The sequence below is a fragment of the Pleurodeles waltl genome, chromosome 7 (genome assembly GCF_031143425.1).
Source record: "Pleurodeles waltl isolate 20211129_DDA chromosome 7, aPleWal1.hap1.20221129, whole genome shotgun sequence".
Classification (NCBI taxonomy): domain Eukaryota; kingdom Metazoa; phylum Chordata; class Amphibia; order Caudata; family Salamandridae; genus Pleurodeles; species Pleurodeles waltl.
Genome location: NC_090446.1, coordinates 727,372,851 through 727,388,858, shown reverse-complemented (window position 1 = coordinate 727,388,858; position 16,008 = coordinate 727,372,851).

The window sequence follows — 16,008 nt, the reverse complement described above, 5'->3', positions numbered from 1 at the left end:
TTCGTGGTGTTGGTGGGAGACAGCATGACGGATGCAGATTTAAGGAAGCTTTATTACGATAAACATGGGGTTGGAAGTTTCGGAGGCTCCGAAGCTCTATTTAGAAGGGCTCGAGCTGAAAATGAATCTGTAAAACGTGCCAGTGTGAAGACTTGGTTAGCTGGGGAAGAGGCTTATTCGCTGCACAAACCTGCCAGGAGACGCTTTAAGAGGAGGGCCACCGTTGTTAACGCACAGCTCGATTATCAGTGGCAGGCCGATATAATCAGTCTTCAAGATCTAGCAAAACATAACGATGGTGCCATGTATATATTAACCGTCATAGATGTCTTGTCCAAGTACGCCTATGCAGAGGCATTAAACGATAAAAGTGGTACCAGCGTTACATCTGCTTTTAAAGACATCTTCGCTAGCGGGCGTGTGCCCCAGAAACTACAAACAGACGCAGGAAAGGAATTTTTAAACAAACATTTCCAAAAATTATTAGACCAGCACGCTGTTCAACATTTTGTAACGCACACAGAGGTAAAGGCTGCTGTTGTAGAGGGTTTTAACCGGACTTTAAAGTCGAAGATGTGGCGATATTTCACAGCCAACAACACCTACAGATACGTGGATGTTCTAAAGGCTTTTATAGATGTTTATAACGCCACATACCACAGGACAATCAAAATGGCCCCTGTTAAGGTAACAAGGGATAATTCGTTAACGGTGTGGAGATGTGGAGAACGGTGTACGGTGGGCGTCTCACGCCGAAGGTCAAGAAACCGAATTTAAAAGAAGGGGATCATGTCAGGGTTTCAAAGTTGAAGGGTGTCTTCACCAAAGGCTACCAGCAAACATTCAGCGATGAGATATTCATAGTGGAAAGTGTGCAGCTTAAAGAAGGGATATATATTTACAGGTTAAAAGACTACGCTGGGGAAGAGGTATCGGGTGTCTTTTACACCGAAGAGTGGCAAAAGGTGCCCTACGATCCGAACAGGGTGTACAGGGTTGAAAAGGTTCTGAAAAGGAAAGGGAGCGGTGCCCGGAGACAGGCGTTGGTCAAATGGCGTGGGTAGCCCGAGAAATTTAACAGTTGGGTCCTGGCCAGCTCATTGCACGGTGTGTGAGGTCAAGCTGTAAGCGCCATGATGGAGAACTCCCCTTTTTATATCACGCTGCCATCCAATGCTTCGAAGGACATGTTCCCAGACAATCAGATTTCGAGTTATACGGTGAAACTTGCAAAACCAGTGGATTTGAAAGGCCCGTGGGAGGTGGCACTAACGGAAATACAGTACCCTAGAACTTGGAATACCTTCACAAAGGCCGATGTTAAATTTCATATAAAGCGCCCTCAGGATACCCTGACCTATCACCTGTCTTTCCCACACGGCTATTACCCCACCGTAGCGACGGTAGTCGAGGCCATCAACAAAACTATAGGCAGCATTGAGACGTATGCGAATATATATCTGGTATTGGATTACGTTAGAAGAAAAGTGTTTCTTAAAGCCCCAGAGCTCAGTACTGTGTTTAAATGTAGTGGTAAATTACAACGGGTTTTAGGGACCGTACAACATCAGCAAAGACAGGTGGATCCAGACCCTACATGTCCCGATATTAACAGAGGATTTTATACACTCTACGTTTATAGCTATATTGTAGAGACGCAGAGGGTCGGGGACAGTTATTCACCATTGTTGTGGTGGGTCCCTGTGCAGGGCGAAAATAACACGATGGTTAATATACAACATCACAAACTCGACTATGTTGCAATTTCTAAAAACCATTTTGACACTATAACCATCATGGTGTACAACGATCAGTCGGAGCCGGTTGCCTTTAAATACGGGAAAGTTATTGTCAAGCTTCATTTAAGGCCACGGCGCGAAGGTGACTATTAGACAGCTGCAATGGTCATCATGAAAACCTACGGGGATCCCTCTATGTACAGGGACTATTATAGAGTTCAGGCGGGGTATGGAGGCCCCCAGCCCTACTTTCAAGGGGCTCCGGTTATGTATGGGGCGGGATTGGGTGGTTTCTTCCGGAGCATGTTTAGGAGAGCCATGCCCTTTTTGAGAAGAGGGTTCGAAATTGCAAAACCTCATGTTAAAGCGGCTGCTACAAACATCGCCCAGGATGTCGTGGGTAGTGTAACGTCTGCGGTAGCCGAACGCATGAATAGACAGCCCCAAGAAGGAGCGGGGTTGCTGTATAAAGCGCCTGGTGGTGTTAAAAGGAAGCGCAGGGCTTCGAGGCGTAGGGGTCCACCAAGGCCCTATAAGAAGCGCCGGACTACTTCAAAAGGCCCTCACAAAAGAAGAGCCGTAAGACGGAAGAGATCGACCAGGAAGAAGAGAACTCGTTCTAGTGCGAATATTTTTTAAAACATCGATCATGGCCTTCGTACACTGTGCATCGGGTGAATGCGCCAAATCTGAGTTAGATCTGTTTTCTCTCAAACCCACACAGACTAGCATTGAAAACAGTTTTTTCATGGAAGTGTCGCCGATGGCCGCTCTGACACCCCTTGCACCGATAGGGTCCACGGATATGTACCTTGATCTCAACAACCCTCTCCTGCACCTTGTCTGTAAAATAACCAAAGCGAACGGTGACAACATCGAGGATGATGCTAGAGTGGCCCCGATAGCCTACCCCATCGCAACAATGTTTAATCAAGTGGACATTAACCTAGGCGATCGCCTTGTCACACAGAGTGATAACATGTATGCCTACAGGGCCTACATAGAGAGTATTCTAAATTATAGTCGCGATGCGCTGGACACACATCTTTCAGCAGGGCTCTTCTACCGAGATACCGAAGCGCATTTGGAGAACACGGCTTTGGACGGGGACAATGAGGGATTTAAAAAAAGAGCCCGCTTCGTCGCCGGCAGTAGGCATTTTGACCTCCTAGGGCGCGTACATTCAGACCTTTTCTTCCAAGACAAACTGTTAGTCAACGGTATCGATCTTAAGATCAAACTCAATCGTAACAAAGACGCTTTCTGTCTCATCAGCGGTGATGCAGAGCAGTATAAACTGGTTATATTGTCAGCGAGCCTGTTTGTAAAGAGAGTGAAAGTGTCCCCAAGTGTCAGACTGGCCCATGCTGAAGCTTTACAATTATCGAACGCCAAGTATGCCATTGAAAGAGTTGCTCTGAAGATATTCAGCATCCCCGCCGGAACCCGATTAACGCAGCAGCAGAATCTTTTTCTGGGGCAATTACCGAAACTCATCATCATAGGGTTTGTGGACAATACCGCTTTTAGTGGCGTCTACAACTCAAACCCTTTCAACTTCAAACACTATGATATCAACTATGCTGCTCTGGTTCACAAGGGCGCTGTGATCCCCGCAAAACCTTTCACACCGAATTTTGGAACATCAAATTTTGTCCGGGAATATCTAGGACTGGTCTCGATAACGGGGAAACAGCTGTGGGACTCTGGAGTAGTTGTTTCAAGAGAAGGGTATGCTGCCGGCTACACTCTGTTTGCGTTCGACCTGACGCCGGACATGGAAGACGGCGACCATTACAACCTGATCAAAAACGGAAATCTAAAAGCAGAAATACGTTTTACACAGGCGCTGGCGGCCAATGTGAACATGGTTGTGTTCTCGGTATTCGACAGCGTTATCCAGGTCAACCACGCCCGTCAGCTTATGTTTGACTACCATTGAAAGAGTGTAAAATAAAAAAAATAAAAAATTTATTTTTTTTAAAATATATAAAATGGACACTACAGAGATACGGGACTTCTTAAGTAGACATAAACATGCTAAGAAATACTTTCTAGGGGTATACCCTAGCGATGGACTACCTGAAAAGATAGGTCCAGAAAGGCCACGCACCCTCGTCTTTAACACCGATCCCCATTACAGGGGTGCACATTGGGCGGCTCTGTTTCTGGATGTGGACAAGGTTATAGTGTTTGATAGTTTAGCCGAATTCCCAGAGCATAGTATTTATACAAAGCCGATATTCAAATATGTAAAAAAAGCATCACCCACTGTTGTGTATAATAAACTTCGGGTACAGGATCCTATGGCTATCACATGTGGGGAACATTGTATATACTTTATTAGTAAAATGTCTGAAGGTATAACGTTTAGAAATTTTTTTAATCTGTACTCAGACGATCTAGTAAACAACGATGCTGTTTTTATGAAATATGTGAATGAAAACTCCAGGACAATGTCGCACGTTGTTAAAGCAGAATATGGTCTTTGTCAAAAGTGTAAGGTACTGTAAAGCTGTTATTTGTACTTATGTGTGCCTAAAATAAAAAACATCTTAAACATGCTTTCATCCTTGGCATTTTTTTTTTAAGTCACACTGCGCACATTTTCAAAGCATTTATAAACACAAAAGATGACAGACTACTGATGAAAATTTAAAAGTGTTTATTACAAGCATGTTTCAACACTAACATTTACAAGGTTAAACATATAAAATGAAGCACAATTTTTCGAACCGTAAAAACTTTTAACAAAAACTGTACAGGTGTGCAAAATTAGAGCGGTAGCCAGGTGTTCATTTTGAATAGTCTCTTTTTAGGCTCCATAGGAAGAGCAGCACTGTTCCGAACAGGTGTTAGTTGTGGAAAGAAAGGTGACGTCGATATAGCGGGGCTCCTTGTAAAAACAGCTGGGGCCGGATCTTTTAATCTTTCAAGCTTACGGCGATTCTCTGCATTACCGATAATCGTGGAGGGAATGTTGAGTTCCGCAGCTGCACTTAGGAACTGCTCCCAGCCTCTAGGAGCGTCTTGTGTCGATAGGGCTTTACCGTGTGTGAGACCCCGGACCAGATCATACATATGGGAACCAGCAATCGGCTGCCCTTTGTAAACGAATTCACCCCGGTCGTTCCAGGTGGTCAAATCTTTAGTAGTAGTCATTTTACAGAGCAACATTTGAGCAGCCCCTCTATATTTCTGACTGATATTTTTTAAAAGGTCTAAGACAAAGGCATCCGTTGTGGTTGTGGGGCCTATGTCTTGAGACGCCGTAGAGGGTCCTGGCTGCTGTTCAGCATCTGGGGTATACAGCGTCAGTTTGTTTTTTTCAGAGGTTAGCTGCTTGTAGTATTGTAGAAAGTTTTGAAGGGCTCCTGAGTAAAGCCCTGCTTTGTCGTGGGGTTTTAAATCAGTTCGGTTCAAAATGGCTTTGATTTCAGCATCGAGACGCTGCGTTTCGTTTTTGCGTATGTCCCAGACATCCGTGTTAGAAGGGCCAAGATGTTCCAGTTGTTGCCGTGGTACGAGGTACATTTTGTGGGCGTGCTCCATCAGGACCTCGACAGTAACCCTGTGATTAGGGGTATAGCTATACCTAACAGCGACCCTATAAAGCCTCCTGACTGTTTGAACAGTTTTCTTTTGGAAAGGAGCGACGCCCTCTTATTGCTGAGCTTCTTAATAATGTGGCGCTTCTTCTTCAGAACGCGGAACTGGCTCGTTGATATCGGGACATTACCTTTTAGGGTGTTTAGGGTTATTTCTGAAATGGCGGCCACTAAGTCGTCCGAGGCAGCGCAAAGGATTGCTTTTCTTTTAGAGGGGCTGGCTGTGATCAACATTTTTAGAAGGCCTAAATTACGCCGCAACCTCGCAGACATTGTGGGGTCCTTATATTACAAGGTTTAGAGTGTAAATGTTATAAACATCTTTTTACTTGTTCTTTTTATAGGTTTTGGGCATTGTTTTAGGCGTGTAGGCGACTGGGAAGTCAGGTGGTAGTATGCCGGCTCGTAGTCTGTAGTCTTCAAGAGTGTTGGGTTTCAAATCCACCAGTAAGTAACCATGGGGTTTTGCTGTAGCATCGTTAAAGGCCTCCATGAAAAACGGGGTGTTTCCGGGGTACATTTGTTTAGCTATAATTGAGATCTGAAGTTTGTCTCTGGGTTTTTTAAATAAGACCAGGTATGAGGCGTTGAGAGTTATGGATCGGCTGCTCTTGCCCTTGTAAAACAGGTTCTGCACTATATAGCATATGCTCAGATTACGGTGGTGTGAATATTGTGTAAAAGCCCGCTCAATCTCGGGGTGGTCCCCGCCTTCACGCATGAGGTCATCCACCACGACCATGTTTACAAGTTGTTTTGGTAGCAAATCATCGTCGTTGAGATTATCAGGGATACCCTCTATAAACCGAATGTGGGGGAACTTTAGGGTGAGCTCCGTGTAAAGATCCTGCCAGCATGAATAAAGCCACACAATGTTGTTTGGGGTCTGAGATAAAACACCGGGAGCATTTTCTAGCAGTTTCTTTATAAAAAAACTTTTACCGCTATTGGAGGGACCTGCTAAAACGCAGGAGAATGGGTGTTGTAGTCTAGTGTCCATGTCTGGGTGGAGTTCGAGCCTCTAATGTCTTTTAGTAACTGTAAGGCAGTGTTTTGTAGTCCGATGTGAGGACCCGTTTGTCAAACACTACTCTTAAGGTTTTATACATAGGTTGGGTTGTAATTTCCCATTTTTTCTTGGACCTGACAATGCTCGGGTGGTTTACAACAATGGCTTTGCTATTTTTGTGATCGCTCGAGGCGGAGTATTCGTGCACCAGGCCCTTCAGACTGTCAAAGTTTATTTTAATCGTATTGTTGACGTTTAAAGTGATACCTTTGACTTTCATGCAAACCTTGTTGTTTGAGGTCTTATAACTGTACGTCTTAGGGCCTGAGGAGGTAAATTCCTGTATATACTCCCCCTTTTCGAGCTCGCTGGTCAAATCCCCTAGATAATCACCCAGCGGAGGATCTTCATCACCCTCTTTACTCACAAAGATAACCGAGTCAGTGTCATGGTACAAACACCGTTCCTGAAGCTTGTCCAGCAACCTGTAAAGCTCTAGCCTGGCGTGAGCGGTTGTGAAGCAGGCTATAAAGATGTTTATATTGTTACACGTTGTGGGGTACTCTTTGGCGTATTTCCAGCATAGAACGGCCGTCTCGTCGTCAATAAATTCACAACTGGATATGTCATAAACCGGTGTGAATATGTACTTAAAAAGCTCATCTGGATCTGTGACGATGGATGTGTTTGACAAATTGGTACGTTGTGCGAACTTACCCCACAAGGAATTGAGACAGAGCTTAGCTAGCTGACGGCGGGCGGGGTTAACCTTAATGAACGCAGGTCTCAGTTTAATACCCTCGCGAGCTTTGTAATCAACGATATACTTTTTCTTTGAGGGCTCATCGACACACCATTCTGGATACCCCGAGGCCTCCTGCTTGTCTCTGAGAAACAAGTTGATGTACTCAGAAAAGAGCTGGGTTGTTGTGTTTGGAAAGTGCCAGACTTCCAGGATTTTACCTAGGCGATACCCTTTCTCTAGGGCCGTCTGCACCTCGATGGTACACCATGTCCCTTCCAGCACCCTCTGCTCATCACTATGCAGACATTCGCTAAGCTGTTTACTTTCAGCGCAGGTACGGCATAGGGGGAACATTAGCTTACCCTCGACTCTATAAGGGAGCACCGGAAAGTAAAGTTTCCGCGGTGGGTGAATCTGACACTTAATGATTCCAAAGTACTCTTTGAGAGGTTTAAAGTTCTGGTATATTATGGTAGGATGGCCCATAGGGTACAACTTCACCTTGTTCACAAACGGATACAGACTTGTGAAGTCGTAGTAATGTATTTTCTCACCAGGGCCAGCTACACGGTACAATTGAATGGCGTTTGTACGACCACCGAATAAGGCGTCACGGGGTTCCAGCGGTGAAGGTAACTGCTGGCTCTTAATAAAAGTGCTCAGTTCACCATCTTTCGATAGCTCAGTTACCCAATCATGTTCCCATAGAGTTCTCAAAACAAACCCACAACTCTCAATATACTGCGCCTTCGCCATAGTCCTGCGGTGCAGATGTTCAAACGTGGTTCCCTGCAGTCTATTAAACTCATGGGGCTTGTAACACTGAGGGCAGCCATGGTAAAAACACCCCTTGAACTCAAAGGCCGTTGGTACAACGTTAATTAATGCATACCCGTCTAGATAGTAGCGACCCAGCCGGTATTCGCCGCCCTGCAGAGCGTGCTGAATGAAGATGCTCTCACTCGCAGAGACGTACATGAGCCACTGAATAGAGGGGGTGGAGTAACGTTTCTGCTTGCCGTTATAGAGGTCAGGTGGTACTAAGGCGATAGTTTCAGGCAATAAAAACATGTGTTTATAAATAGACATGCACATTGAAGCCAGAGTAATGTTTTGAAATGGGTCCAGGTATACAGTTATTTTTTTTTTACTCTTGAGTGATTCGGTTTCAACAAACAGGACCCGCTTTGTCATCGCCACCACAATATCTCTGAAAAGGTTGCATGCTTTTCGCAATATCATAACATCCGCCTGACAGTATGCTTTCAATTCAGTTTGCAAATGAAACCATTTTTCACGGTTTTCATCGTACCACTGTAGAAAACTCTCTTTTTCAGAGGGCATCATGTACTCGCAACCATAACTGTCGGGCGGAGGCATAGGGCCGCTGTAATTCTGATTAGCCCAGGTGTTAAAAAAGTGAGGGAAATAACCTTTACAGCCTTCAAACCCAAAGGCTTTTGGCAGTTTGCTCAACTTCATGGGCAGAAAATTCAAGGTGTCTATGAACCTAATGTCAAAAGGTACAACCTTAAGCAGCATTAGTTTGGAACCTTGGGTTATGAGACTAATGGGCAACTTTTCATGTATCAGGTCACGGATAATAAAGAATGAGTCATATGCTTTGGAGTTGTGAGCCAGAAATGTATAATCCTGGTATCGAGGTTGCATGAACGTGATGAGGAAATCATTCACGCATGACCGTCCTTCAAACTCCCAGCTCTCATCACCTGTTAGATGGTGGGCGTAAATATAGTTTGGCTGGTGCACACCCGTCTCTTGCGTACACTCTATATCAAATACGATATAGTCTTCTGTTTTTTTCTGGTAGTGACTTCTGAGCATGTAACACTCATGTGTTGTTCCGGCTATAAAAGCAGCGGTACACCTAGGGCATTCCATGCCTTTACATTTGTGGTCGACAGGTTTATAGCGACCGCATGCCCCACAGTCGGCTTTAAGAACACATTGGGCTAGGCCGATGTGCGTGATTAAGCAGTCTTGCGACCGACAAAACAGCTTACACTTTGTGCAGTTCACTTTCTGAGCATTGTCATTGACACAACCGTCCCTCTGACACATTTTACAGTGAAATTCACACTGGTGTTTGGTCCGATTGTTGTATATATGATCGCAATGCTCGCACACATACTTGGCCCCTAGAAAACCCTTCAGGTTCAAGACACCGTAAAAGTGGTTTTCATGATGCAACACATACACGGTCTTGTTTTTCACACCTTCATTGGTAGTGAAGTACTTCCAAGAACCGGCATGGTATAGAACTTTAACCGTCACGGCAAAGTGATTCTCAAAAAGGCCTAGATCCCCAAAACCGACCATTTTGTTAGTCGGTATCTGAAGTGCCTCATGTGCCGCTACAGCCATCGACATAATGACGGCGTCTGGGGTAGAGCGGTCCATCAATAAGCCCGCAATGCTTGCGGGCAGACACATGTTGGTAGCTCCGGTATTAAAATCGAGCAACCACCGAGATTTCTTGCCAATGATTTTACTGTACATAACGCTCTTTAAGGCTCTGGAAGCACCACCCTCGCGACCCCTAACAACGAGGGCGATGATTCTAAAGGACCTGTACGCCAATAATTCAGCCTTGCTCTGTAAAAGTTTAGATAGGTTTTCTAAAAACGTTACAGCGTCAAACACATCCCGAGATGACCGTCTGGTGAACAGGGGACTATTGAGACCCTGTCCCTGAAAACGCATCTGAAAGAAATCATTAGGACCCACATTGTGTAACAATCGTTCGATTAGCGCTTGCACAGCCTGATGTATAGCTATAATGCCATGAGCTGAGGAGTGTAGGCGATCTAGGTTAACAAACCTAAACTCCTCATAGTGCTCTGTAGCGTTAAACCGCTCTACAACTCGACTATACCGTCTCACACTTTCCATAAATACTGGTTCTGAAGCCTCAGTTTGAGAATTACTGGTTGTTGGAGAGCTCACAGGGGTATGGTTAGATGTAGATGTGTTTTTAGACCTTCTGGTAACGCAGAGTCTGGCTTTCTTTAACTTTTTTATTACAACCTTGCGTTTTCTAGAGCTACCAAGCCACTTTGGCTTCTTATGGGCCCATCTGGTTTTTGGTAACTGTCCCCCGCCGATCTGAACAATATTTGTGTTGTTTACAAGTGGTGACACTGACCCTACACCGACTTCGGATGGGGCTCCTTCAGACTGCTTAAGGCTGAGACGGCTCGGACCATCACCCCCAGAGGACCTGTAAAGACCATCAGCACCTCCTAACTCTATATTTTGAGGTCTTATGGGTGTTGGTTTTGGGGGTTGACATGACCTCTGACTATTGAACGCGCGTAAAACTCTTAGAGCTCTACTAAGTAGGTGCTGTGGCTTCTTTTCATATTTAGACCTATGGCCCATTGTACTGGTAAAGGTACCTCTAACAATCCCCGTGTATGTACGCGCGCCTAGTCATGATGGTATGTTACCCATGGCTATAACAGTTGAAGCGCAAGTTTGGGCCATTTTGTTTCTACACCGAGCCATCAGCTGTTTTAAAGCCTTTATGCTAGCTCTGGATGCTGCTATATTACCGCCGTTCTTACACAGTTTTAAAGTTTTTAGACGGAGCTGGCATTTTAATTGTCTGAACAACTGATGGATTTCTTTAATGTAGCTGTCTAGAACTCTAGCACGGTTTGAAAGGTTGGTTTCAAGGCCCGTACTTATGACATTAGAGGTATGATTGCCAACTCCCTGAGCCACCCCGGTTATAGGACAATGGCTGGCGTTATCACCACCACTCACTGTTGCTGGACCAGAGCGGGACGTAAAAACAGGGTTCCAGTGTGAACACCCAGGAGTTTGAGAGTCCTGATCATCGCTCGAGGGTGTTCCAAAACTCTGATTTTGCATTCCGCTACACCCTATACTGCTGTCGGGGTATATTGATGAGGATGGTGAAGACCACTGCGCACGGGCACTTGGCGAAGGACTGGTGGGGTCGTATGCCCCCGGGGGTGTATCAGGGGACATCAGACATGGGGAGGTTAAATGTTTATCGCAATAACGGATGGCCGCTGATGTAGAGGCAGTGTTGTGGCTGGGTGCTACTGATTGAGACCCTACTGATTGTAACCCTGAGGGGATCATCTTAGAAGTATCACATGGGGATGCCGGGGCTTCAGAACTTTGGGTAGTACCAGCTAGAGCCTTAAGAAGTTCTATACAGTGGGAGTAGGGATCCTCTGCAGGGTGATCATTTTCCAAGGAGGGGTCATATAACACAGAGGGGATAGTTGTACACCCTGTAGGGGTTAGGGTGTGGCCAGACACCCCGGTATTAGAACTCTGGGCCCTAGGGGGAACCGGTTGTACCTTAACAACATTTTTAAAAGACAGGTCTAAAGGTCCAGATTGCCGCTCAGGGGTCTGGAACTTCTTCCTACGACTCTTTAAGGACAACCGATTTATTTTAGGACTGCTGCACTGTTTTGGGCACCCTCCAGAGACCTCACACGGTACAAACAGTTGGGCGTTTGGTGTTGTACTATCGATAATGTCCGTTTGTCCATGCCCCATCCCCGGGATAGTTGTTGCAGAAGTGTTCGCTGTACTAGGCATTCCCTTTATGACGGTTGGTGTGGTGCCGTTAAGAGTTGTACCTGGACCATGATCGGTGGCTGTAGAGAGGTTGCAGGGTGGGTCTTGATGTTCGGGTTGGTTCACGTGTACCGATGACGCGGTGGGGTTTTGAGCAGTCCCAGTGCAGACCTTTAAAGACGACATCCGCTGCTTAGGCTGAGGGCAGGCGTCTCCGGAGCTCTGGGGTGATGATTCTAGGATGTAAAGATAGCAAAATACATATTAGGGTTAGTTATAGCTGCTATACCGGTGGGTGTGAAAGACGTTTAGACACACTAAGGACAGTATACATCAGACTCTACATTTTCTAAAAATCACCTTTGGTTTTTCGGCTTGAGGAGCCCTTCTTAATGGGCGGGCCGTCCTTAGAACCAGGGGACTTCCTTTTGCGGGGCTGACTTTTAAGCTTTGCATCCAAATTCTGGATCGTTTCATCCATAGGGACCCCTCGGGATAAAAAACATAAAAAATAATGTTACACATACAAGATAATACATAGACTATACGAACTCACTAAGATGACCAAATATAGGTCTGATTGTAGGGCTTGTTAGGTTTTCAGAGGGGGTTACAAAAAGAACCCTAATATTTACCTGCAGAAACGTTATCCTGTGACAAGATGTTTGACCCATCTTGAACATGAAGGATTTGTTGGAGAGAGGCAAGCGCACACCTGAGTTCGGCATCATAACCTATGCAAACACATGGGTTCCCATTAGCAGTAAAATAAAAATAACATTCCTGACAACGTCGTTCAGAACGACCTAGGGCCTGTAACGCACCTTGCTGCACGGTCTCCATTTCCACACGGGGTTCCCCAGACTCTTGACAGTCCTGTGTACAAGAGAGACAGATTTACCTTTAAGCACCCCACAATTCATCTTCTAGGGCAGAACCCTTCATAAAAGCACACCGAGGGTTGAAATTATTATTTTTTTTTTTTTAAATTTGTGAAACAAAAAAAAAAAATATATATATATATATATACATCAATATATATATCAAGATTCAAATTGTTGAATCCCGATGTTCTGTAAGTATAAATACATATTGACAACTGTAAAACTTTTCTCAAAAACTATACACGGTTTAATAAACAAATTCCACATGGTGGCGCTCTTGCATAATACGAGCTCTAAGATTGTCTCTATAAGACATAGCCAGGAAACCGGATCCTAGGAGCCATGCCTGGTTTTCACCTTAGCTGAACAAGGCTGTGAACCATTTGTGGGGGCGGAGCTCAGTCTAAACTCCAAGCTGAGCCAATTCCAACACCACACAGTCTTTGTTTTAAAAAAAAAGAAAATGGCCGGATGTGGATGCAACATGTGTGAGGTCCTGGGTTTTTCAGGGCAACAAAATCAGATCCAATGCCTTCCTGAACTACGGTGAGTGGTGTGGGGTACTTGAGGGGTCTGAGGCTCCCTACCAGGGATAGTTATTTTTTAATCATTATTATTTTTCATTTATTTCAACAGCTTTTATTTTTTTTTTAATTTATGTGGTTTTCTATTTTTAAAATGATCTAGACTTCAGGGTCTCCTAAACCCCGTGTCACACTTGCAACATTTAAAAAAAAAAAAAAAAAAAAAAAAGCAGGCCCCAAGGAGACCGGTGGTCTCTGAACCCTGTGCTCAGGGCACTCATATTTGTATTTTTTTTTTTTCTTTTTTTTTTAAATGCGGCCCTAAGGGGCCCTGGGAGCCCCAATCCCAAGGCCCCAAAACGCTATTCATTTATTTTTTATTTATATATATGTGTACGGGCCCCTAGGGCCCTAGCGCGCGTGGTCAGGGCCCCACAGACCATGGCCACGCGCCATTAATCCTCCTCCCTTTTTTAAAAAAAAAACAAAAAAAACAAATGCCGCACCGTGGCGGCAAGCGATCGGATCACCGAGGCCTCGGTGAGCCGAGCGGATGGTTTAATTACAGAGAATGCCGCGTTGAAACAAACACGGCATTCTCTGTAATTAAACCTTCCAGGCGGCTCTCAGAAGCCGCTAGGGAACCCCCAGCGGCTTCTGAGAGCCGCCTTACCCCTTGTAGGCCACATGGTCCCCACCCAGAGACCGGTGTAATTATTCATTAAAGCTGTAATGCCCGAAGGGACCGCGTGGTCCCTGCGAGCATTTTAGCATTAATGTATAATTACACCGGGTTCCCGAGCGGCCGCGGCCGCCCGGGAGACCCGCTGTAATTATCTACTAATGCTGAAATGCTCTCAGGGACCGCGCAGTCCCTGAGAGCATTTTAACATTAGTGAATAATTACACCGGGTTCCCGAGCGGCCGCGGCCGCCCGGGAGACCCGCTGTAATTATTTACTAATGCTGAAATGCTCTCAGGGACCGCGTGGTTCCTAAGAGCATTTTAACATTAGTGAATAATTACCGAGGGGTTCCCGGGCGGCCGCGACCGCCCTGGAGACCCGCTGTAATTATTTACTAATGCTGAAACGCTCTAAGGAACCACGCGGTTCCTGAGAGCGTTTTAACATTAGTGAATAATTACAACGGGCCCCTGGGTTGCCGTGGGAGCCCGGCTGTAATTATTCACTAATGCTGAAATGCTCTCAGGGTCCGCATGGTCTCTGAGAGCATTTTAACATTAGTGAATAGCACTGTTATTAACTTTAGAGCTCTGTGCACCACAAAGCAGAGAGCTGAGCTCTAAAGTTAATAACAGTGCCCCCCAGAGAGGCCCTAAGCAACAATTATATATGTATGAACACATAATACCAAGGCTGAGTTACACATGTCTATGAGAACAGCTCTGAAAAAATTAATAACGTGGGGGCCCAGAGTGCTGGTTATCTCTGGGGAGAACCAGAACTAGATAGTACAACTTAAACCTAAAACCAACCCCCAAAATACAACCCCACAAAAACACCTGCCCATGCACAACCCCTGAACCATCCCGTACAAATTAAGCCCTAGAGCAAACCCTAAAATAAGGACAGCCCCTCAAAAATACCTTCAAATGCATAACCCCTGAACCAGCATGTACAAATTAAACCCTATAACCAACCCACAAAATAAGTGCAGACCCTAAAAAAAATACCTTCACATAACCCCAGAACCAGTAAGTACAAATTAAGCCCTACAACCACCCCACAAAATAAAATGCTTACCCTTAAAAATACATGTACATACACTTCACCAGAACCATCCGGTTCAAATTAAGCAATACAGCCATCCCACAAAATGAGTGCAGATCATCAGAAACTCATGTAAATGCTCAACATAAGAACCAGCCTGTACAAAATAAGCAGTACCATTACATCCCACATAATAAGTGCGCTCACGCAAAAATACAAATACATAGCCCATGACCCTACAAGTACCAATTTAACAAAACCATCCCATAAAGTAATTACAGTATCTCAAAAATACACTAATAGCTTTTAAATTTGTATTTTTTTTTTTTTTTTTTTTTTTTAAACAGGCATTTTACATATCTATGTATAGTTAAACAGGTTGGGGCTAAGGTCATTGTTAAACTTTAGTAAATCACATACACACACCACACTGTTACAGACCTTAAGTAGAAGATGTTCAGCATCACCAGTCTGAGCTCTGCCCTTCATGTTTCCAGCCATGATGTCCTGCTACAGCCCTGCTTGCCACAAGTGTCAGTATGTAGTTCAGAAAAAAAGAGGTCTGTGAAGGTGGGGGGGTTCTTATACCATGCTCACCGTGGTAATTATGCCTGTGCTCTATGATTGGCAGGACCTGGAAATAGACATCTGTTATAGGTTAGCAATACTTGGCCTTTGTTGTGTTTCAACTTTTAATTACTGGGTCAGTTTCTAATTTAGCCCCCTCTGTGTCCCTGGAAAGAATGTAGGCCCACCTCTGTTTTAGATTTACCATGCCCATCATCCTCTGTTGTGTTTCAACTTTTAATTACTGGGTCAGTTTCTAATTTAGCCCCCTCTGTGTCCCTGGAAAGAATGTAGGCCCACCTCTGTTTTAGATTAGCCATGCCACAACAACATCTGTTGTGTTTCAAACTTTTAATTACTGGGTCAGTTTCTAATTTAGCCCCCTCTGTCACCCCTGGAAAGAATGTAGGCCCATCTCTGTTTTAGATTAGACATGCCACAACAACATCTGTTGTGTTTCAAACTTTTAATTACTGGGTCAGTTTCTAATTTAGCCCCCTCTGTGTCCCTGGAAAGAATGTAGGCCCACATCTGTTTTAGATTAGCCATGCCCCTCATCCTCTGTTGTGTTTCAAACCTTTAATTACTGGGGCCAGTTTCTAATTTAGACCCCACT